Below are 23,840 nucleotides of genomic sequence, written 5' to 3' on the forward strand. Positions count from 1 at the left end.
GCGAGCGTTACGGGACAAAATGTCTTCCACGATGTCCGCATCCCCTACCTTCTCAAGTGATGAGGTTTGTTTACATAGATAATTTTACAGATAGTATTCTCAGGCATAATACTGCCATCTATTGTTCAGTTCATCTCTCTCAACTTGCCGTAGTTACTTTGGAGCGTAATGGGCGATCTCGCAATCGCTAGTTTGTTGGCTCTGCGCTGCCGTAGCGCAAAGATGTCTGCCTCCATGGCTGCGAGACCCGCTCCTATGTAATTATAAATAACGAATTCTAAGGCAACGCAAATATTAAGGTTAAGAGGCTGAGCTCGTAGATGATGATAAATAACATAGTTATGTATAATATATTACATTTCTTACTGTATATCCCTGTAATTATTACACACTGTAGCTTTAAGAAAAGGAGGGCAGCAGGAGAACCGAAGGAAGGACGAGGCATTTACACAAGTAAATAGAAAATAACATTTTCCTTATTTGTCTTTTATTCCAGGGTGTGTAGAAATGAACCGTAATATTAGATTTTTTTTTAAAGTTTGGATTATAAAACCCTGTAATGTATCCCAGAAGTTGTGTTTCAAGACCCCACTCTTCTCAGTCTAAGTGTTGTGCTGCCAGCATTAATAATCTAATTAATGCCAGCATTCATTATCATAACCAAGCTTCTATAACAAATACATCCCAGTACACTGAGCCCACCTTGATGAGCATTAACCCTATAATGCCAAATGTATCCTATTTGATACATACGGTTTCTGAAATGTTTTGCATCTGACACCTTTTGCATAATTTAATGGTAAAAACTTAGCTCAAAATCCTATTGTACACAATCAGATATACCTGATAACAGAGGGCAGAAGACTACACAAAAAATAGTGTTGACTTATCGCATAGTAATTTTTGTTTTGTTTTATTCTTGGATCAGGCTTTAAAGGGTTAATCCCCCTAAAATATACCCCATTTACACTACCCTTGAAAAACCGATCCATACAGAGACTGGTCCGAGCTCGGATCAGTTAACCAGGCCAAGCTCGGTTCTGACGGCCGTTTACACATCACGCTATCTCGGTTCCTCGACTCCTCACCTCCTAGTGACGATCTGCGGTATTACTGCCACTATTGAAGGAGGAAATCAAGCAGTTGGTGGCGATAATGCACCAAAAGTTGTTTGCCAACCGCCATAAAACACAAGAAGAAGAAGACGAAGAAGGAGGGAATCAAGCAAATCAAAATGGCGGCGCCCGTCACATTCAGAGAGTTATGCTTGATTATTGTTGCTGTACTTCGGTGTTATAATTTAAAATGCCAATATTTAGAATGTTGCGTGGAGAAGATTTCGATTGTTGTTTATAGTTCTTCTGTTTTGTGTTGGTTGGCAAGCAACTTCTGGAGGGGCATTACCGCCAACTACTGAAATGGAGTGTGAATCGGGATGTGCAGCCAGACGGAGATGACGCGTTCTGCTCATGTGATCTTGTTATCAGAGAACCGAGCCAGGGAAAAACCGAGCCGAGCCCACCTCTGGAACTGGTCTGCAATTAGCTCAGTCCGGTTGTGTCTAGCTCGGTTCGGTTCAGTTTGCTTTCCATTTACACACGATAAGTTATCTCAGTTACTGAGCTCGGACCGGTCTCGGCACTGTTTTTCAAGGGTAGTGTAAATGAGGTAATAATGTTTCACACTCTGATCATTTAAACTATATAAAGGAGTAGGAGGATGGATGGAATCTGTTTTTTTAAAGCTATTCCTGACTCAATTGATATGCAAAACAGCTAAAAGTAAATCATCCATCATAACATCCATGATCAGCCAGCAGCATGCGTGCTCCACTCTGTTCACAGGTTCAAAATGACATCAATATTCTAACGCTTCAGTTTGATTTCTGCCCTCATGGAGGAGAAGCTTCTAATCTCAAGGTAGTCCTGCTCATTTGTGCTGACAGTTGGTGATGAATGGACTTGTAATAACAAAAAATGCCCGGACCGGATAATAAATAACGCCATAAAATGTCACGATTTATCATGTCCTTATTGAGCGGTTCCTCATTTTGGGAGGTAAAAAAAAAAAAAAAAGAAACAACAAAATGAAATATTGTGATAATATTGAAATATTGTGAGGTGGAACTAAAAAAAGAAGCTGCATCAGGTCGTGTTTCTATAAACTTAATTTTATTGAGTAATAAAAAAGACTTTAGGTAGTTTCAGGTGTACGACAGACGTTCACCGGCCGCATAGAGGCCAGTGGGATTAGCAGGAGCCTGTGAGCAGCTTAGAAGCAGCATCTATGTGTCGTCCTGCAGGAACATAGTAAACAAAGAGATTGACACTGCTGCGTCAACACCCTGCAATGCATTCATCTCAGGATGAGCCCTCACAGAGACCAAAACACCAGCTCTGTATTTGCCTTGAAAAACAAGACCCGTTTCTTTCCAATGTACAGCAGAAGACCGGATCCACAGCCTCTGACCCGTGCCATGCCTTTCCCTTTTCGAGGACCTGTTTACATAGCAAAGCTGCTCTCTCCGACACCTGAGGACGTCTGTAAATATTAGCAGTTTGTCTCTTGACAGATGATATCTGCTGAATCAACAGCAGGAAGTTGGATTTATAGTTGGTGTGAACCTCTGTCCCTGTCAGAGCCTCTGTGATATTCGGCTTCGTCCTTTCAGTAAACAGTTTCTGTGGCTCAACGTTCTATCCCGCCGCTCGGCTTCCCGAAACGCACCACTCGCCGTTCGCGCCCGCCATTTGCTACTTGACTCTTTCTGACACATTTCGGTTGGACAATCCAACACCCTCGACTTCACCCTGGAGAAAGTGTGGGAAAATGTGTGACCTTACCCTCATTTCACAAGCGTGTGAGAACTTCCTCTGATTCATTAGCGCAATAACAGTTTAGGGATGTAGAAGTGAAATATTATGGACAGAAGACCCATTATAGCTTAATGAAGAACTTTACTTATTCTTAATGTGCGATATATTCATTTAGTCCATGTAAATCCAGTTTACTCCAAGCAAATAAAGGTAGAAATAAAAGTGTCTACAATAACTGAACAAACATGATTGTACATATTCTAAGCATTACTTTCTTGTAAACATAGAAATAATTCATAGATATAAAAAGTTTTCCTCATTTTACGGAGCACAATCTTTAGAGGGGATTTTCTGTCATAGACAAACATTAAACTGCACATATTTGTGTGATTAGTTTTTTTGTTTTTGTCCTAATGGCCGTTACCTTATTCAGATGTTGACTAGCTTGACAGGCTTGGCAAAGTTTTTACCCAGCATGCCTTTTCTGCGGCAACTGCATGGCAGTCAGGGACTTCATCCATGCAGGACTCTATTTATGAGTTGAAAGGTAAAGCTTTTTATTCTGTGGTTGTTCCTCATTTGATTTATTATGTAGAGGCTAGGAGGAAATGCTTGTAAAATGAATACAAATTGGGCTGCACAGTGTCGCAGTGGTTAGCACTGCTGTCTTGCAGCAAGAAGTTTCAGTGTTTAATTTCCAGCTCGGGGTCTTTATGTGTGGAGTTTGCATGTTCTGGGTTCTCTCCGGGTACTCCGGCTTCGTCCAACAGTTCATAAAGAAGACTGTTAGGTTAACTGGCTTTTCTCTAAATTCTCATTAGTTGTGAGTGTGTGTGGGAATGGTTGTTTGTCCCGTTTGTCTCTGTGTTGCCCTGAAAGAGACTTGCGTTCTGTCCAAGATATACCCCACCTCTTACCCACTGACAGTTTGAAGATAAGCACCAGCACCCCTCGCAACCCCAGCAGGGATAAGCATGACGGAAAATGGATGGATGAATACTACTTCCTATTTTGTAAAAAAAAAAAAAAAAAAAAAAAAGCTTTAGCCACTTCCAATCCATCTTTATTCCTAAGCATAAAATAGACATAATTTGACAACTTGTTACACAATTATATTTTGAAAATTATGTCTACAATACATGATGATACAAGATCATTTTCCAGGAAAAAGGTTGCGTAAATAGTTTGAGAGGATCATAAGGATCATACTTAATGTGATTGAATGTCGTATTTGTGTTTATGGAGATAAACTGTGGAGTAACCTTTGCAAAGAAGCAAGGAGGTAGCTCGTTTTTTTTTTTTTTTCCATCATGGGAATGGTATCAAGATTCCCTCAAGACAACTTTTTTTGATTTAAGAAAAACAAATTGTCCAAAGAGGAAAGATGAAAAAATGCCTTTTTGCTCATTCTGTTGCATTTAAGTAATGGTAATTAGTGTGCATTATCCCCACTAAATAAATTAAATCCTACAGAGCTTTATCATTAGCAAAACAATAATTCCTTTAAAGCTTGGTTTGTCTAAACATGGTAAATATTTGGTAGGTTGATCAAAGTTTAGTTTCAATTGTGTAAGCAAATTCGGGTTTTGAGAGAAGAAAAAACCAAAACATTTCATTCATTTGCTTTCAGGCTCTGGTCAAACACTTGTATAAAAAGCTTTAACCAGAACTCCCCAGGTAGCATAAGCCAGGCATCCCTAACCTCGGTCCTCGAGGCCCGCTGCCCTGCAGGTTTTAGAGGTTTCTCTGCTTTAGCATAGTAGATTATGATGGTTGCAGTAGACCAAAGCCTGATAATCAGCTTTCAATTAAAATCAGCTGTCGTGGAGCAGAGAAACCTCTAAAACCTGCAGGACAGTGGGCCTCGAGGACCGAGGTTGGGGATGCCTGGCATAAGCACTTCAATTGTTTTAGAACAGGCATCCCCAAAGCCGGTCTTCGAGGGCCGCTGTCCTGCAGGTTTTCAATGTTTCCCTGCTTTAGCACAGCTGATTTTAATTGAAAGCTGATTAACAGGCTTTTGTTCAACTGCAATCATAATAACCAGCTGCGCTAAAGCAGAGAAACCTCTAAAACCTGCAGAAAAGCGGCTCTCAAGGACCAACTTTGGGGATGCCTCCTTCAGAATCTGCAAAAATACCTCAGGATAGCACCATTTTCAATCTAGTTATTAATTGATTAATCAAAAAAAGGAAAAAAATAAAGTACAGATTAATTGAATTGCAAAGAAAATCGTTAGTAGCAGCTTAAGTTTTATTAGAGACAAATGAAGCAGGTCGGGGGATGATTGGAGGATGGATTGAGCCAAATACAGGCTACCCTGGCGCCGTCTATGAATGTTTGAAGTTTCATAGTGAAGGGAACCAGTTAACTAAACATCCCCTGACAGATTCTTATGCTTCCCTTCTGCCGTGGCGTCATCAGAGGTGGAAGAAAGGCTAATGAGTGTCGCATAAAAGACAGTTTGATTTGAAGACTTCCCTCCAAATGTGTGCGGAGTCAAGTATATCCCCGTCGCAGCAGCATCTTGTGCGGGGATGTTAGAATCCAGTGAACTCTAGTGAACTTGGCAACAACGGAGGAGGTAATTAAGCCATTTGGGTCAGGTGTGTTGACCCAGAGAGGCATCTAAAAGCTGCAGGGTACTGGCCCTTCAGGACTGGATTTTAGCATGTAAGACTGGACAATATGGCCAAAATATATATCATAATATACTGCTTTAATTCAGACAATATAATACAACTTTGATATTAATATGAAAAAAACAGCTTAGAAAGACAGTCAAGATGCCTAATGACTAAAATTTGCAAAGTTTATAAATCTCTTCAAATATATACCGTATTTTCACGACCAGAAGGCGCACCGTACTAAAAGGCGCAGTCTCAGTTATGTGTGCCATTATAGGGCGCGAGTTTTATATACCGGTATACGTCCTCTACTACGTTTAAATACCTCTACTGCATATTTAAAAATAGAGCGGGAACAAAACTGAGTATGTTTGTGCTTTATTCATGTATTTATTACAAAGTATTAATCAAACCCATCAAAGTCATCATCCTCTGTTTCTGAATTAAACAGCTGCACTAAATCAGACATTTCCCCTTCTTCGCTGTCAGAGTCACTTTCCGTGCCGTACGGCTCCTTGGAAATGATGCCGGCTTTAGCGAAAGCTCGAACAACAGTGCCAGCAGACACGTTACCAAAGCATCTACAATTCATCCGCAAACGGTGGCGTAACTTGCCCGGCGCTGCCTTCCACTTTTCGTGAAACTGTGGTCTCCTTCTGTCATCCATCGCTCCCACGCCGCTCGCAGCCTTACTTTGAACGGCCGGTTCACACCGATGTCGAGCGGTTGAAGTTCCTTTGTCAGCCCTCCCGGAATAACAGCGAGCACAGCGTTCATTTGTTTCACCATTTTTTTCACATCGGCTGTGAGATGGGCACGCATGGAGTCACAGATTAACAGCGATGGCGATGCGTGGAAAAAAAACACCTGGTCTCCTTACATACACCTCCCTCAGCCACGCTTTCATCATCTCCTCATCCATCCAGCCCTTTTCATTTGCCTTAATAATGACTCCAGCTGGAAAAGTCTCTTTAGGCAAAGTCTTTCTCTTAAAAATCACCACAGTTTCTGTCCATTTGCGTGGCAGCCAATCCACACCCACACTTCCCCCTTTAACGTTCTCATGGCGGTCTCAACAACATCTGCAGTAACAACACACATAGGGCAAAAAAAAGATGTTTATATGTGCCTTATAGTCGCGAAAATACGGTAATATGTAAGAAATATTTGCTATAGAAACAAACACAAAACTAAAGTGAGTGATAGATGCTGTAATCATGAAATGTCACATCACCATCAATGAATAAAATTCTAAGGCCATATATATTGAATTACTGTCTGCCCCAGATAGCAAGACTTAAAAACTGATTTTTAAAGACTCTTCAGATTCAAAGTGCCTGCTTGAGCTGTTACACAAAGAGGAGGCAGAAGTTTCAGTCTGTACCTGTTCAATATGCTGCACAGCACTTTCCTCTGTAACTGCACTGAAGGTTGGCTCTAAAGTATTGATTCTGGGGGAGCCGAATACAAATGTAAGCAATTTTTAAGATAATATATTTTTAAGAAGTTTAAAAACAAATAATGCATCAATTTTCTTCCACTAAATAACTATCACAATGAATCCCAATACAACACTTTACTGCTGTCACATAAGAAAAAAGGCTGCAAACACTTAGGGGCTATAAATACTTCCCCAAGGTCCTTTTTGAGCAACAAAGCCTTTAAGCAGTCTTTTTGACATTAAAAACAGCCGTCCATGACTCAACTTGTTACTCCAAGCGTGCAGGGGTTATGCAGAAACATCTACAGTGGAGAGCTGGGAAAGTGCATTCTGCACACTCATCTGTATTCACACAACTGTGGTCAGGTGACACAAAGGATGAGGTTAACCTTCATCTGCATGAGACACAGATTATAACACCCTGAGAAGGTTTAATGCTGAGCCTTAGCCTCCATCAGCAAGTGACTGGGTTTGACTCATACTCAGGCTTAAAAGTAACGCTCCGTTTCTAACGTCCCACAGCTGGAGTCTTTCCTACCAGAAAGCAGCACTTTGAGGCGTAAAAAAAGGCCTTTATGCGTACAAAGTGTTTCTCAATATAACAAAAGATTTAGCAGGTGGCAAGGTCATGTCAGGTGAGTACAGTAAACAAAAGAAAGACAATAACGTGAAGAAGCGGTGGGGTGTGAGCGCTATGAGTCAACGCAGGGTCTTTATAAGTGTTCTGCTTGTGTCTTTCCAATGGTGGAAATGACTCAGATGACCGTTTCAAACTGAAAGTAGAGGACAGGCCAACTAACTTTCAACAGGCATGATCAATCGATCTAGTTGCCTCGTCAGCAACTAAGCCATTGGCCGCAATATGGCTGAAGCAAAACGCCCCTGACCTGTGGGATCCGTCTTTATCTCCAACAATATTGTCGGGATTTTGAATTACGAAAACCTAAATAGTTAAAAGCCATCAGTGGGGAACATGTTTATAGGAAACAGGTTTATTCTATTCCCGAAACCTAAAAGGAGTATTAAAAAAAGTGAAAGATGGATTAGATAGGCAACTGAACATAACAGGAGTCTAAGGGACCATGTGATTGTTTTTAGGAAGCAAACTGAAGGGAAAACCTCAAGTGTTTTAATCATAAGCCCCATTTACACTACCCTTTACACCGTTTACACATCATGCTATCTCGGTTTCTCGACTCCTCGCCTCCTAGTGACGATCTGTGGTATTACTGCCATTATTGAAGGAGGAAATCAAGCAGTTGGTGGCGGTAATGCACCAAAAGTTGTTTGCCAACCGCCATAAAACACAAGAAGAAAAAGACGACGAAGGAGGGAATCAAGCAAATCAAAATGGCGGCGCCCGTCACATTCAGAAAGTTATGCTTGATTATTATTGCTGTACTTCGGTGTTATTATTTAAAACGCATTTATTTAAAAATGTTGCGTGGAGAAGATTTCCATTGTTGTTTATAGTTGAAGAAGAAGTTGTTCTTCTTCTTCTGTTTCTGGAGGGGCATTACCACCAACTACTGGAATGGAGTGTGAATCGCGCTGTGCAGCCAGACGGAGATGACGCGTTCTGCTCATGCGCTCTTGTTATCAGAGAACCGAGCCAGGGAAGAACCGAGCCGAGCCCACCTCTGGAACTGGTCTGCAGTTAGCTCGGTTCGGTTGTGTCTAGCTCGGTTCAGTTCAGTTTGCTTTCCATTTACACACGATAAGTTATCTCAGTTACTTAATGCGTATAATAAAGAATGATCTCGGTTTTTAAGTGAACATTATGAACAACAATGTACATCCTGAACAATGTGTCTTCAATCAGAGGCTTCTCCACATTTGCTGTATGACAGACCTCTACACAAGATTCGTCTTGCTATTAAAATCTACAAGAACCAGCTGAATAAACCCCCTTTTAATCATGAAAACATTTAATTACCCTTTAGGGAAAAAAAAGTCATGTCCCAATAATTTCCAATACTAAACTACTATTACAGCTTCGAGTACCGACTGACACAGATTTTGATCCAATACGATATCAGCATGAATAAAATATACTTTTATTAATAACTTTGTAGCATGGAATGACAGACAGTTAAAATTATAAACAATCTTTAGTGTAATGGTTATATTTTGTGTGTTTTTTTTTTCTAAAACTGTTGCGTTTAAATATAACCCTTCCAATAATTGATTCATACACAACCTCTGTCATTTGTTCACTTCATCTATTGTTTTTGATTAAATATGACTTTAAATATTGTATTTAATATGTGATGTTTTAGCATTTTAAATATAAAGATATTTATATAGTGATGTTTGGATTATTTAAGTAAAAGCTAGAGGTGGTCTTTGATTAATCAATCACCATGAATCTAATTTCAATTATTAACTATATACAGACAAAATAAACAAGATTTTCATTTCAAAAATGCCTTTTGCTCCTAAAATTTAGCATAAACAAACATGACCAGAGCAACATAAATATGTATTGTTTTTAATTCATTATTTAGGTTATTCAACCATCAGGTTGCTTGAAAGTTATAATCCTCTATCGATACTAAGCAACTTTAAAAAAAACTATTTTAAAAGTGTGAGCTGAACCATACACAAACATTTATGGACCATTTAAGGCCCAACCCCAGTTGTTAAAGGGAGTTTTTCCTCTCCACTGTTGCTACAAGCATGCTTAGTTTGATGGATCACATTCGAGTCAATGAGTCTATGCAACAAACTGGTTTTCCTTAGATAGAAAACTTTGGATCAATTTAACTGGATGATCTGGTGAACTGTAAAGCGCCTTGAGATGACGTGTTGTGAATTGGTGCTATAAAAATAAACTAAATTTAAATGAATTTAATCAGAGCGCTTCCACTGAATGTGGTAAAACTATATCAAACCTAGATTTTTATTTAATTTCAATACATTTCATAATAAAACTGACAATGGAACTACAGCTATAGAGCAACACATTAATCATTGCCTTTAGGAGCTACACGTTTGCTACATAACATTTACAGGTGCTGGTCATAAAATTAGAATATCATGAAAAAGTAGATTGATTTCAGTAATTCCATTTAAAAAGTGAAACTTGTATATTATATTCATACATTACATACAAACTCATATATTTCAGATGTTTATTTTGTTTAATTTTGATGATTACAAATGACAACAAATGAAAATCTCAAATTCATCATATCAGAAAATTAGAATATTGTGAAAAGGTTCAAAATTGATGGCCCCTGGTGCCACACTCTAATCAGCTAATTAACTCAAACCACCTGCAAAAGCCTTTAAATGGTCTTTCAGTCTAGTTCTATAGGCTACACAATCATGGGGAAGACTGCTGACTTGACAGTTGTCCAAAAGACGACCATCGACACCTTGCACAAGGAGGGCAAGACACAAAAGGTCATCGCTAAAGAGGCTGGCTGTTCACAGAGCTCAGTGTCCAAGCACATTAATAGAGAGGCGAAGGGAAGGAAAAGATGTGGTCGAAAAAAGTGTACAAGCAAGAGAGATAACCGCACCCTGGAGAGGATTGTGAAACAAAACCCATTCAAAAATGTGGGGGAGATTCACAAAGAGTGGACTGCAGCTGGAGTGAGTGCTTCAAGAACCACCACACACAGACGTATGAAAGACATGGGTTTCTGCTGTCGCATTCCTTGTGTCAAGCCACTCTTGAACCACAGACAGCGTCAGAAGCGTCTAAAGAGAAACAGGACTGGACTGCTGGTGAGTGGTCCAAAGTCATGTTCTCTGATGAAAGTAAATTTTGCATTTCCTTTGGAAATCAAGGTCCCAGAGTCTGGAGGAAAAGAAGAGAGGCACTTCATCCACGTTGCTTGAAGTCCAGTGTAAAGTTTCCACAGTCAGTGATGGTTTGGGGTGCCATGTCATCTGCTGGTGCTGGTCCATTGTGTTTTCTGAGGTCCAGGGTCAACGCAGCCACATACCAGGAAGTTTTAGAGCACTTCATGCTTCCTGCAGCTGACCAACTTTTTGGAGATGCAGATTTCATTTTCCAACAGGACTTGGCACCTGCACACAGTGCCAAAGCTACCAGTACCTGGTTGAAGGACCATGGTATCCCTGTTCTTAATTGGCCAGCAAACTCTCCTGACCTTAACCCCATAGAAAATCTATGGGGTATTGTGAAGAAGAAGATGCAATACACCAGACCCAACAATTCAGAAGAGCTAAAAGCCACTATTAGAGCAACCTGGGCTATCATAACACCTGAGCAGTGCCACAGACTGATCGACTCCATGCCACGCCGCATTGCTGCAGTAATACAGGCCAAAGGAGGCCCAACTAAATACTGAGTGCTGTACATGCTCATACTTTTCATGTTCATACTTTTCAGTTGGCCAACATTTCTATAAATCCTTTGTTTTTATTGGTCTTCAGTAATATTCTAATTTTCTGATATGATGAATTTGAGATTTTCATTTGTTGTCATTTGTAATCATCAAAATTAAACAAAATAAACATCTGAAATATATGAGTTTGTATGTAATGTATGAATATAATATACAAATCAATCTACTTTTTCATGATATTCTAATTTTATGACCAGCACCTGTAGTGCAATTAAACATTTATTCCGTTGAGGCAACTTTTCCTCCTTAAACCCCAGGTCACAGAGGTTGCATCAAACTTCTTAAGTTCTGATTTTTTACGATCACATTTACTGCATAGAGGTTCTGTGTAGTTGCCCAACAGGCCACTGATCACACGATCTGTGCCGGAAATTTCATCAGTATAAACAAAGCGAGTAGAGAATGAAAAAGCTTCAGTAGCTGAGAGATAAGCTCATAGTAGATCGCCGTCTTGCTTTGTTATCTGTTGTTTATACATCTGAGTTTCCACCATTGGCAAGTACAGTTAAAAAAAAGGTTTTGATTTAAAAAACGAGCATCTATGTCCCCGTCTGCCCCGATCCCTATGCACAAAATATTTTACTTTACATTTCCCACAAAGCGAATGTGTTTTCATTTGAAGCTGCACCTCTCTTCCTGTCAGACTAGACTTGCACTGGTCAATTGGCAGTGCCCAGAAATCCTCCTATTTGCCATGATCAGCGACTGGACGGTCATTATGAAGACCATCGATTTTAGGTGCTGGTCATTGTGTTTTTGTTTAGTTTTTTTCCTGAGTGGACTTGCATCCTTTTCCTACCCTTGGTCCATGTTTGTTTGAGTCAAAGTGATCAAAAAAGGCAATGAGACAGCAATCTGTCTCTCAGGAAATCAGTGTTAAGGCTGATTTATACTCAGAAACCAGGTCATCTTCGTGTGTCGCAGTGAATGCAAATGCGAATCTCCTGTTTGGTACCGTACCGGTTGTTCCGTTTGTATGACCGCCATTGTGGAAAATGACTCGTGGCGTTGGACCAGCTGGAAGAGAGAGGTGCGCGAGAACGCTGGGACGCTTTTTCCACCTGGATCCCCACTCTTTTTCGCCCTCATGTCCCTCCGTTGTCCCACAAACTTGCCCTAACTTCCTCACTGCCTCGGCCGTATCTAGACCCACAGCTACTTCCTGATTGTCCTTCTTGCGTTGGCGAGTGGTATAACATAGCGCAGACCATGCTTCAATATTGGGCATACATCAAAAATATCTGCAACAAGCTCACTGCGACACACTGCTGCAGGGAGTATAACCAGCCCTTTAGAGCAGCGGCTGAGAGAGCTCCGTAACCAGCTGCTAGTGGGACATCAGTAATTCGGAGAGTCAGCCAGGAAGCTAGCTGAGGCCAACTGCTGGAGATGTAAGAATGGCGAGGGAATCAGAGGAGCCTGCGGGCTAACAGTGAAGCGGAGCAAAGAGAAAAGGCAACAGCTGGTTGGCATCTATGCTGGAGGGAGGATGGGGAAACAGTCCTTCTAGGGCTATATTAAAACTGCCTTTTTTTAAAAGCCATGCACAAGCCTCTTAAGGTCATTCCTGCATCACCATTTGACAACATTACTAGATCATTTTGAGTAAAAAAATTCTTCTTCACTAAAAAAGTGGTACTTTCCAAGGTCCTGTAACTTATATACCTAAAAAATACAAAATAAATGTGCCTGAGAGAGCAGTTGAAGAATTTATGGATTGTGATCGGCAGATACTGATTTTTTGTGATCGTCAGAACCATGAAATTGCTGCTGAACTGCTGCATAGTCCAACAAAAAATGGACTGGGAGTCTATCTTGACTGGAGTTAGGCAAGCCCTCTTTCAAAATATTGTTGGGTGTTTTTATTCCATTTCTCCATCAAAAAGCGCTACACACCAAAACCTCTTAGGACAGGATATTATGCCGGATTGGATGCAAAATTGTGTTTGGTCTATTTAGGGCTTTAGGCGGTTACTAAGAAAAAAAAACAGCCATGTCCATTTCACAGAAGAGTTGTTTAGTTTTCCAGACATGGACCTACTTATACTGACTGTGTTATGAGAGCTGGCTGAAGAATCTGTGCCTGAACTGAGGACGCTGACGTTAGTGTTGTGAACATCTGCAGCGGTATGAGTCGTACTAAGATGGACTCGAACCAAATACCTCAGATTTGTAAGGATCCTTAAACCACAGTGGAGGTGTGTCTGTGGATGCCATAATAACTGCTATCACTTGCCAGAAATGAAATACAAGAAATACAGAAGTTCCTCCTCTGGACTTTAGTATGATAGTTGCATTATTTTTAAAATGCACTGGGAAGAAAAAAAACATGAACAATTAACTATAATCTGAGTATAATCTAACTATAGTCTAACTATAATCAGTAGTTAGACTACTGCAACTCTCTGTTTGTTGGAATCCATAAAAAACATCTTCAGAAGCTCCAATACATTCAAAACAGCGCAGCCAGGATTCTCTTGAGGGCCCGCAAATTTGCCCATATTACACCTATTCTGCATGACCTTCACTGGCTTCCCATCACCTGCAGGGTTCAATACAAAATCGCGCTCATCACCCATCAGTGTTTAAACGGATCCTCACCGGATTATCTGAAGGACCTTCTCACTCCACATTCATCCACCAGATCTCTTCGATCACAAGACTGCAACTTCCTTCACCTTCCTCGCTCTAGATTAAGGTCCATGGGAGATCGGGCCTTCGCTGTCGCTGCCCCCCGTCTCTGGAACTCTCTCCCAGATCATCTGAGAGCTCCACAACCATTGAATGATTTTAAAAGAGGCTTGAAGACTTTTTTATTTAAGCAAGCCTATTCTACCTCCACATGATTTTTATGTTGTTTATTTTTATCTTTGATTTTATTGACCACATGATTTTTATGTTGTTTATTTTTATCTTTGATTTTATTGACCACATGATTTTTATGGTTGATTTTTATCTTTGATTTTATTTGCACTGTGTAGCACTTTGAGATTTTTCTTAATGAAAAGTGCGGTACAAAATTGGATTTATTATTATTATTATTATTATAATCAACACAAAGATCTTGGCCCTAAAAAACAAAACATTATGTTGGACTTATCATGTAGTTTGTGTGCTTCTTTTTTTTAAATGTTGAAACAACAACAAACAAACCACTAGGTGCTCATTTTTCTACCTTTTTGATTTATTAAAAAAGTTATTGATAACATACCAGATTGATAAGGAGTATTTTTTAACACTAGTATCGTTTAATTGATATCAACTCCTATTCACATGTGCCTTAGTGCTGAATGATGTCTGATGCATTTCTTCGGTTACACCCTGCTGTCTGTTTCCTTTGTTTGACATCCAATCAGCCGCACACTTGGGGTTACCCTGTTAGGCTGACGAATCCTCAACAGATCCAGAACAGAGAGCTGAGTCAGACCAATCAGGATCTTAGAACAACACTGAGGGGCTAGCTCTCAGTGTGCCAACATTAAACAGCGGAGAGCAAATAAATACTCATGTGGGATGCTTAAACCACCTCTTATCACAAAGTTAGTTTTTGTTACGTTTCTAATAAATATTTATTAAGCTTGAACGAATGTAGAAATGTCTCTTTGGATTGTAAATGTTGCAGAATCATGCACAATACGAAGTATTAGCTTTCATAACCCTGCTTTTTTGCAAAGAATATTGTTCACTTTTGCCAGTTTTTATTTTAGATTAATACGTGATCCTAATATATGGTTTTAATTAGGCTTTAAAGTGGGTGAAACTTGTACTGTCCTTTACGACTGGACTGTATGGTTAAAACTTAGATGATGGTATGTTTCTTAATTCCGGTCAGTATGATATTATCTAACTATCATAATCAGCTGCTATAAAGCAGCTGATTATGCAAAAACTATATTCAATATGAACTTATCGGTATCGACCATGAAAAGCAGAAAATTATCGGTTATCGATATCGGTTGAAATTTTTAATATCGTGCATCACTAGCTATAATCATAGAATGTCAGGTAAATTGAAATACCGTTAAAAAGAACCGCAATGGAATAACACAACATTATGATAACTATTGATACTGAATTATTTTCCATCATTGTTTCAAAGAGCAGGAAAAAAAAACTTTGTGTACTTCGACCACAAAAACAAAAATTACCCTGATTATTTCAACAGCTTAATACCATTAACAATCCGTTGCTTAGTTTTGTTAATATAAGCCCCATGATTTCTACACCTGCAATCATTGCGAATTAAGGATTAATGCCTGTAGTTTTTATCCCTGAAGGCAAAGGAAGTGCTAATGTCTTTCTTTTTAAACCCAAGCAGCAGAAAACACAAATGCACAGAACAGCTGACATGAGTACTACCATTTTGACAAAGCCAACTCATCATGACAGAAGCTGAGACGCTTTCTTCCCCTTCTGAAGCCAAGGGACCACAGATTTCACTGATGATGCGGCAGGCAAGGACTAAAGGGAAAGACGATACAGCAAACAGAGCCGACATTTGTCACATTACTCACACAAATGAAATCACATTTGGCCATGTGTAAGAGAAAGCGAGAGGAGCCGCTGATTGTGAGCGTGTCGGAGGGAAGGGAGTGATGTTATTACTCACTGTGCTCTGCATGCTACCCACCGCTTACCATCCTGTCTGTCCTTTTCCTCTTGCCTTTCCCTTTCTTGCCCAACACACTTGGGAGGAAAAGGGAAAATACCAGAAGAGTGAAAGAGAACAACAGGGGGAAAGGTCTGGGTTTCTGCCAACTTGTAGGTAAGGACACGCCAAATTTCAGTCTGGAATAACCCGAACGGGCAATAAAAATTAGCTCTGCAAATGGTAAGTAACTTCCATTCAGAAATGTTGGCTGAAGTCGGTCACGCCCACTTTCACGACTGAAACCACGGCAACCAACGGAGAAGCCTTGACAACATAAGAAGCTCTGCGGTGAGTTTGGGGCATGGCTCACCTTAACTGGGACAAAAACACAAGACGTTTTTTTAATGCAAGCCTTTAAACTCTATCTAATGCACATTTGAAGTCTGCCACGTCCATTACCGAGCAGATCAAAACATGTTGATTGTTGCAGAGACACATCTAAGGTGTTTTGGATTCAACAGAAGCTGCTGCCTCACTGCCATCAGGGAGTGTCAGCGCTGACCCTTTACCTAGAGGTCAACCAGAGGCTAACGACATTATTTCTTCCAAGGTCAGAGCGGGAATGAATGGAGATTAAAGGTTTTACAGGCTCTGATGTAATCGACTTTGAATAAAAACAACCAGAAGGCGGTATTAGAGAGAAAATGCAAATACTATTTTAATAAACAACCTCGATCTTCAATGGGGCATTACATTAAACAATAAAACACTTTTAAAGTAGGAAACTATTACCATTTTTTCTGTACCAGCTGCATTAATGAACATTATCTCCCTCTATAAAACAGGTTTATCTCCCCATGTTACAAAAATCTGTACCATCTTTAATGTTCCAGTAAATCTGGATTATTTTCGCAGGGTTTTAAAGGGATTCAAGTGTTAGTCAAGATTCCTATCTGGGATGTCGGAAATTCTGATTTCCGAATAAAAATGATATGCAGCTTAAAGGAATAGTACACCCAAAACATGATTAGCCTTCATTTTCTACTCACCCCCATGCTGAACAACACTCTGGAGTACTTTTTTGATATCTCAAATGCATCTGGAGATCTGGGAGGCTTCTTGCTGTCTGCTGACATTCAAATAATGGAGGTCTATGGCGCCCGAGGCAGAAAGGTCCATAAAAGTCCACAAAAAACGTGTCAATATTCCTCCATACTGCTCGTCCAATGTATTCCAAGTGTCCTGAGTGGGTAGCATCCAGAATTTACTCGAAACGAAGTCATTTAGAATGTTTTTAGAGCATAAACAGTAGTGTATAGGATTTCCTAAAAGCGTGTTCACGAGTCTACGGAAACTGCGGCAGACCAAACCAGACGAAAGTGCGCATTCAGCGTCTGCTCTGCCGATAATGCAAGCGTAGAAGAAATGTGCTGTTTACCTGTGCAAAGAAAGAAACAATGAAAGAAAAATGTCTGAGGACTTCAGTGTTCTTTGCCGAGCTGAATGCGCACTTTCGTCTGGTTTGGTCTGCCGCGGTTTCCGTAGACTCGTGAACGCGCTTTTAGGAAATCCTATACACTACTGTTTATGCTCTAAAAACATTCTAAATGACTTCGTTTCGAGTAAATTATGGACGCTACCCACTCAGGACACTTGGAATACATTGGACGAGCAGTATGGAGGAATATTGACACGTTTTTTGTGGACTTTTATGGACCTTTCTGCCTCGGGCGCCATAGACCTCCATTATTTGAATGTCAGCAGACAGCAAGAAGCCTCCCAGATCTCCAGATGAATTTGAGATATCAAAAAGGTACTCCAGAGTGTTGTTCACCATGGGGGTGAGTAGAAAATGAAGACTAATCATGTTTTGGGTGTACTATTCCTTTAACTACACGCTGGTAAAGTCAGAATTCTGAGACAAAAGTCAGAATTCTGACTTTTTTTCCATGTTAAACCGAAATAAAATTTAAAAATCTGTTAATTTTTTTTTCAGTGGCCCTAATCCTCTTCCGTAGTTATAAGATCAGAAGACACAGGATATTTTAATCTTATCTTACTGAAAAAAAAAAACATGAATCATTGCCTATGAAAAAAAAACGTCCTAAATAACTGCTTTCAAATATAAACAAAAGTTTAAAGCATTGACAGAGGCCGTTTCTCAATTCAAAAGAACGTGAGTACGGACTCGTGTTCTCGCCAAGTATATTATTGAGAAGAACACAGGAAAGCATGGACTTGGTGAGAACGTGAATATTGGTGAATTGGAACAGAAGCGTACTGATGACATCACCACACGCTCTGCTCTTCTAGAGCTGCATTTATCCTCCTGTTATTAATAGTCTCTAGATAATAATAAATTCTTACTTTTTCATTTAAAAAAACTTGACATCAGTGCCAGCCGTACTTCACACACGGCTATGCTGAGAGAGGGCTGCTGCAGATGGGCTAACGTTAGCCCAGGCTGCAGTTAGCCTCGGAGGTCCGCTGGTTGCCGTAGTCCTCTCAACTTCATAATTTTTTTTAAATTACGCATTTAATCTGTAAAAGGACCATATAGTGACGCTTTAAAGTATAATATTCTCGCCTCAAATGATCTTAAAACATACTTTTATTAAACAACAGCAACAGAAAAGAGAACTTTGAACTTAATACTCTGAGCTCTGTGAACGCTCCATTGAAAGCTGCTGCTGCCGCAGTGCATGATGGGACAGCTGTCGATATCAAGAACGGACAAGTCTGCTCTGATGCACGCTGGGTTAATAGGGAGGGGCGCGAACAACATCCGGGGACTTTGTCCGTTCTCGGTCTGCTGTTCTAGTGAATTGGAACAGGCTGAGGTTGATGACGTTTCACGAGTACACAAGCAGATGAGAACGCACAAGCACACACACTGAGAAACGGACAGAGGGTGTTTTTCAGAGGTAGATCAAATTGGTGGAATAGATCCGTTCCACATCTACACATCGACCGATTAACTGAAATTAAGAAAATTGACGCCGATCGATCGGCTGACCAATAGATCAATGCACCCCTAATTAAAAGAAATTCATATAAAAGTGTCTTTGTTTTACTTCAAAATAACGATTATTTAAATTGTTTATATTTACTGACTGGTTATAATATTGCCTTGGCTAATCCTTTTACTGTCTTGATAAAGATTGAAAAAGAAAACAGCAGGAATCTTAGGTCAGTAGATATCTTTAGGATCACCCGAGCTTTAAATATTTCTCTTTAAATGACATAACGTTTGCATGTCTTTATCCGTCCAAACTGTATCAAAAGTCTTGTTTTGACTTGACTTCAGAAAATTATCTGAATCTGGATGAGATCAACTTTCCCGAATACAACCTCCAGACGCAGCAGTGCGGTTTTCAGACCCTGTGGTGTTTTAGAAAAGCAAGAAGACAGAGCAACTGTGCCCATCTGTGAATCTACGTATTAGGCCATTGTTAAAATGAGGAGGACGACTGTTGCAGATTCTACCAAAGGAAGGTTTGATGGAGGGCATAAGCACAGGGTCCTCCTCTGTGCGTCTGCACTGCAGGATATTATCCACCGCTATCCAACAGCAGAGAGGAGCTGCCGGGTTATTTTTGACAAGTCAGCATTTAGAAACCCCCAGGGCTGTAAAATAAGGCTCCGTCTCATCTCCTGACTGATCATCATATCCGTATTCACCATATCCACAGGCATGTAGGAGCACAACCTCATTCTTCTGATATTCATGAGAAACTGGGGACTCAGAACCACCCCCTCCCGTCCGTGTTCATGTAAATCATGAGCTGACTGGGTCCGTCTGTAGCACCCATCAACAAACAAGGCCCCTCTTTCATTCTGTCAGTATCATTTTGTCCTGCGCCTGTCAAAGCCCCGCACAGACGGCGCACATCAAGGCAGGAAGGAGCAGAGCACGTCACCGCTGTCATTCTGTTACTCTTAACACAGTTTGAGGAGCCTCCGGGCGCACCTACTACTCTTTAAATTATCCCGTATCAAATCCAAGTCCGTCCAGAAACTCTTTTTTTTTTAAAGCCACTTAATGGCTCAGTGATCCCAGTTTATTCTGGCCTCACCAAACTAAACTGAAGTCTGTCGGGTGTGTCGTGGAAAACATCCAAATGACCCACGTCAGCCCGCCGGTGTGTATGTCAACAAGGGGAATAGAAGTATACCTACACACTCAGCAGCAGCAACACACCTTTATTAATGCAACCTTATTGAAAGGCTCAGTATGGATTAAAGAAATGAAAGAACCAACAGATAATGCAGCTGTTATAATTGGCTTCCTGCGTAATACTGATTATTTACCCATTAGAAAGCAGACAGGAGGATTACCATCCGGAATACATGGAACAGAGACTGACCGAACTGATATAAATATCAGTATTGGTCCCGATATTGAAGGCCCGATCTATAGTGGAAAGTCTGTTCACCCTATCTCTATAACAAATAAACGTTCGGTAAATAGAATCTCTTGATTAGCAGAAAAGTTTACCCCTTTATGAGAATGGCTTTGATTTAATAAATACAATCAATCTGAACCCTTAGAGTTACATATTTGTTTTCAAGATGACATGACTTACTGTTTTTAAGGCCTTATATGAATCTATTGGGACGTACATGTCTACATTCATATAAATAATTGGTTGTAGAGAGCAGCTGATGACAGAAATGAAAAGTAATGATGAAAACAAAGGAAACAGAGCGCTGGCAAGGAAAGCATCAGGAGCTGCAGATTAGAGTATCACAGTCTGATCTGAAGTGGGGGAAAAAATGTGGATTGCTGCATGCTTAACATTTTCAGAATTATTTCTGCGGCAAAAATTAACGTGTAAATTTTCATCAGCAATAGTTAAATCAGGAGCTCCACATGGTTGTACTCTTGGTACCGCCTCTTTTCTTTTATGCTTCCCTTATGCTTTATTAAAATGTCTCTTACTATCAATGCTAAGCTGCAGATTCTTTTGTAATGTAAGTGATTAAAACATGATGATTTTCTTTTTAGTTTTGGGGCTATTACTTCACGGTTGTTTAAAAAAAAAAATGTTAACTACTGATTATGCTTTTGCCAGTAGATACACATTGCCAGCTATAGGGAGTGGTGGCCTAGGCAAGGCAAGGCAAATTTATTTGTATAGCACAATTCAGTACAAAGACAATGCAAAGTGCCTTACATGATTAAAATACAGGAAGATAAAACAGAATCAAAGCAAGTGGGAAAAAATAAAAAAATAATTGAACTGTTTAACTAGAACAGTCGAAGGCAATCCTAAACAAATGTGTTTTTAGTCTTGATTTAAAGGAACTCAGGCTTTCCGCACTTTTACAGTTTTCTGGAAGTTTGTTCCAGATAAGTGGAGCATAGGAACTAAATGCTGCTTCTCCATGTTTAGTTCTGGTTCTAGGTATGCAGAGCAGGCTGGAGCCAGAAGACCTGAGTGGTCTGGAGGGTTGATACACTGATAGCAAGTCTGTGATGTATTTAGGTGCTAAGCCATTTAGAGATTTATAGACTAACAGAAGTATTTTAAAGTCTATTCTCTGAGATACAGGGAGCCACTGTAAGGACTTTAGAACTGGGGTGATGTGCTCTACTTTCTTAGTCCTAGTGAGGACACGGGTAGCAGCTTTCTGGATCAGCTGCAGCTGTCTGATCCACTTTTTAGGCAGACCTGTGAAAATACTGTTGCAGTATGAATTTGACCACTAGTGGTTAGGGCATAGAACTTGGAATCCTGAGGTTCTGAGCTCGAGCCACACTCCCACAGAGAGAAACTCTGGCTCTGTGCAAGACCCTTTACCTCTGATTGCTCCCCAGACACCGCACAATGGCAGCCCACTAATGCCCAAGGGGAGGGCAGAGGTAAATTTCTCCAATGTGAGATCAGTAAAGCTCAATTATTATAATAGTCTGACTTGCTGATTTTGACCAATTCAGATTTTTCTTTTTTCTTTTTAAATCAACACAAGAAAAATCAAACAAATAAAGGAAGTACAAAACCATTCTCATCTAATTCCCTTGAACTCCTATTTCAGACTATGTCGTGAGCGGTGGATTTATATTTATAATCTGCTGCGTCGATGAAGTTAGCAATCCAATCCTGCAAGTAGATCTGAAGTAAATTAAGTCACTAAAACTATTCATGTAGCTGCTTTTTTAAACTGTGGGGAAAAAACAAAACAAAGCTAAATAAAGTGATAGAAAAAGTGCAAACAATTTCTAAGAAGACTACAATTGGAGTTTTGCATTTTAATGGATAAAAAATTCGTATTTTCAAAGAAGATATCATAATTTAGAGTTTTTAACTTTCTACACTGCTTACAGATTTACAGAAGTCAATAAATAGCAAGTAACTAAAGCCTCACTATTTGAAAACTTATACAAAGGGAACTTTAAGATGCTGCAAACAAAAGTTAGTATTGTAAAAAAAATATATTACTGCTGCTTCTCTTTGCTTAGATCGTTTCTAAATGCGTTTCCAACACAAAACAACGACTTAGTCACAACACTACCAATTGAGCAAACAAATGCTTGTGAGCTTGAGTGTGTGTGGACGTCCCGTTCCTCTTGTGAAACCTCAGCGGTTGTTTAAAATCAATACATTCCTCAGACCACAAAACAAAAACAGTCCCCTATAAAAGAGCACAGGGCTGAGCCGAAGGACAAGATTAACGCGATCCTCCAGAGGAATGACTGTTTGGTTTTTATTTTCTTTCATTTGTTTACAATAGTAAGATTCTGTCAATGTGGCGATCATCCAGTACAACAAGCGTGCTGAGAAGCGCCCCCGCATTCACAGAAACATCCATGCATATGCAGAGTTTAACTCCTTAAAGGGCAAGGTACCATTTTTGATCACATGCATACCCTTTACAAATGAAATCCCCGTCCCTCAGTGAGGTCTAGAAGGACAAGATCTATAGCCAGGCATTCAGCAAAGATCCTGCTACATAGATGTACATCTTATTACGGCATTTGACCAATTAGATGAGTCCTTGAATGATAAAATACTGTCAATTAACTCAACTCAACCTTTATTTATAAAGCACATTTAAAACAACCGGGGTTGACCAAAGTGCTGTACAGGAATCACAGTTAAGGAACATAAGATAAAAACTGAAGGCTAAAATACATAAACACATAAAAATAGAATAGGATAAATGTTTCAATTAAAATACATTTTAAAATAAAATAAAATTTAAAATACAATAAAATTTGCCAAATATCCATGATTAAAAGCCAGGGAGAAGAAATGTGATTTTAAAGAGGATTTAAAAACCTCTTCCCTGGTTGAAGAAAAAGTTAAAAAGTTAGGAAAAAGGGTAAAAAGCTAATTGGAAAGTTAAAAAGTAAAATGAAAAAGTTAATAAGCCTAGTTAGTAATTATATTTAGGTTTATATTTAGGTTTATATATTTTCTTCATATATTTAGGCAAGTTGGTGTTTCTTGTTATTACATTTGCATTAATTTTTGCCATCCAGATACCCATATTTTTGAAAGGTAATAAGGTCTTGTCCTGGATTCCAATAACACTTTAAGCTTGAAATTTTGATTTCTTTTAAAGTATTTCATTGAGTGCACTATAAAAGGTTAACCCTTTATAATGAAGTACATAAAAAAAAAATCTAAATTTCCATAAGAAACTCACAAAAAAACACTCAGAGTGAAAGAAACACTTTTTTTTGGTACAACTTAACCTTAGAGGCATTTATGCTGATACTGGGACTTACATTTTTTTCAGTTTATAAACCTAAATACAATAGTTAACAAGGCTTATTAACTTTTTAACTTTTCAATTAGCTTTTTACCTTTTTTCTTGACTTTTTAACTTTTTTTCCAACTTTATTTACAGTAGATAATTCATCATTCAGGGGCTCATCTACAGCCATGTAGCAGCATCTTTACTGAATGGCTGGATATAAATCTTGTGTTTCTAGACCTCACTGAAGGATTGGGGGAGGACTCCATTTTTAAGGGG

At 39.5% G+C, this 23,840-nt stretch overlaps 1 protein-coding gene across 1 annotated transcript in view; it reads right to left on the reverse strand.

Moving 5' to 3' along the window:
• sik3 (SIK family kinase 3) overlaps positions 1-23,840 on the reverse strand; it is an 84,787-nt gene that overhangs the window by 59,874 nt on the left and 1,073 nt on the right.

The sequence above is a fragment of the Cyprinodon tularosa genome, unplaced genomic scaffold (assembly GCF_016077235.1).
Source record: "Cyprinodon tularosa strain WSP-4 unplaced genomic scaffold, ASM1607723v1 ctg87, whole genome shotgun sequence".
NCBI lineage: Eukaryota > Metazoa > Chordata > Actinopteri > Cyprinodontiformes > Cyprinodontidae > Cyprinodon > Cyprinodon tularosa.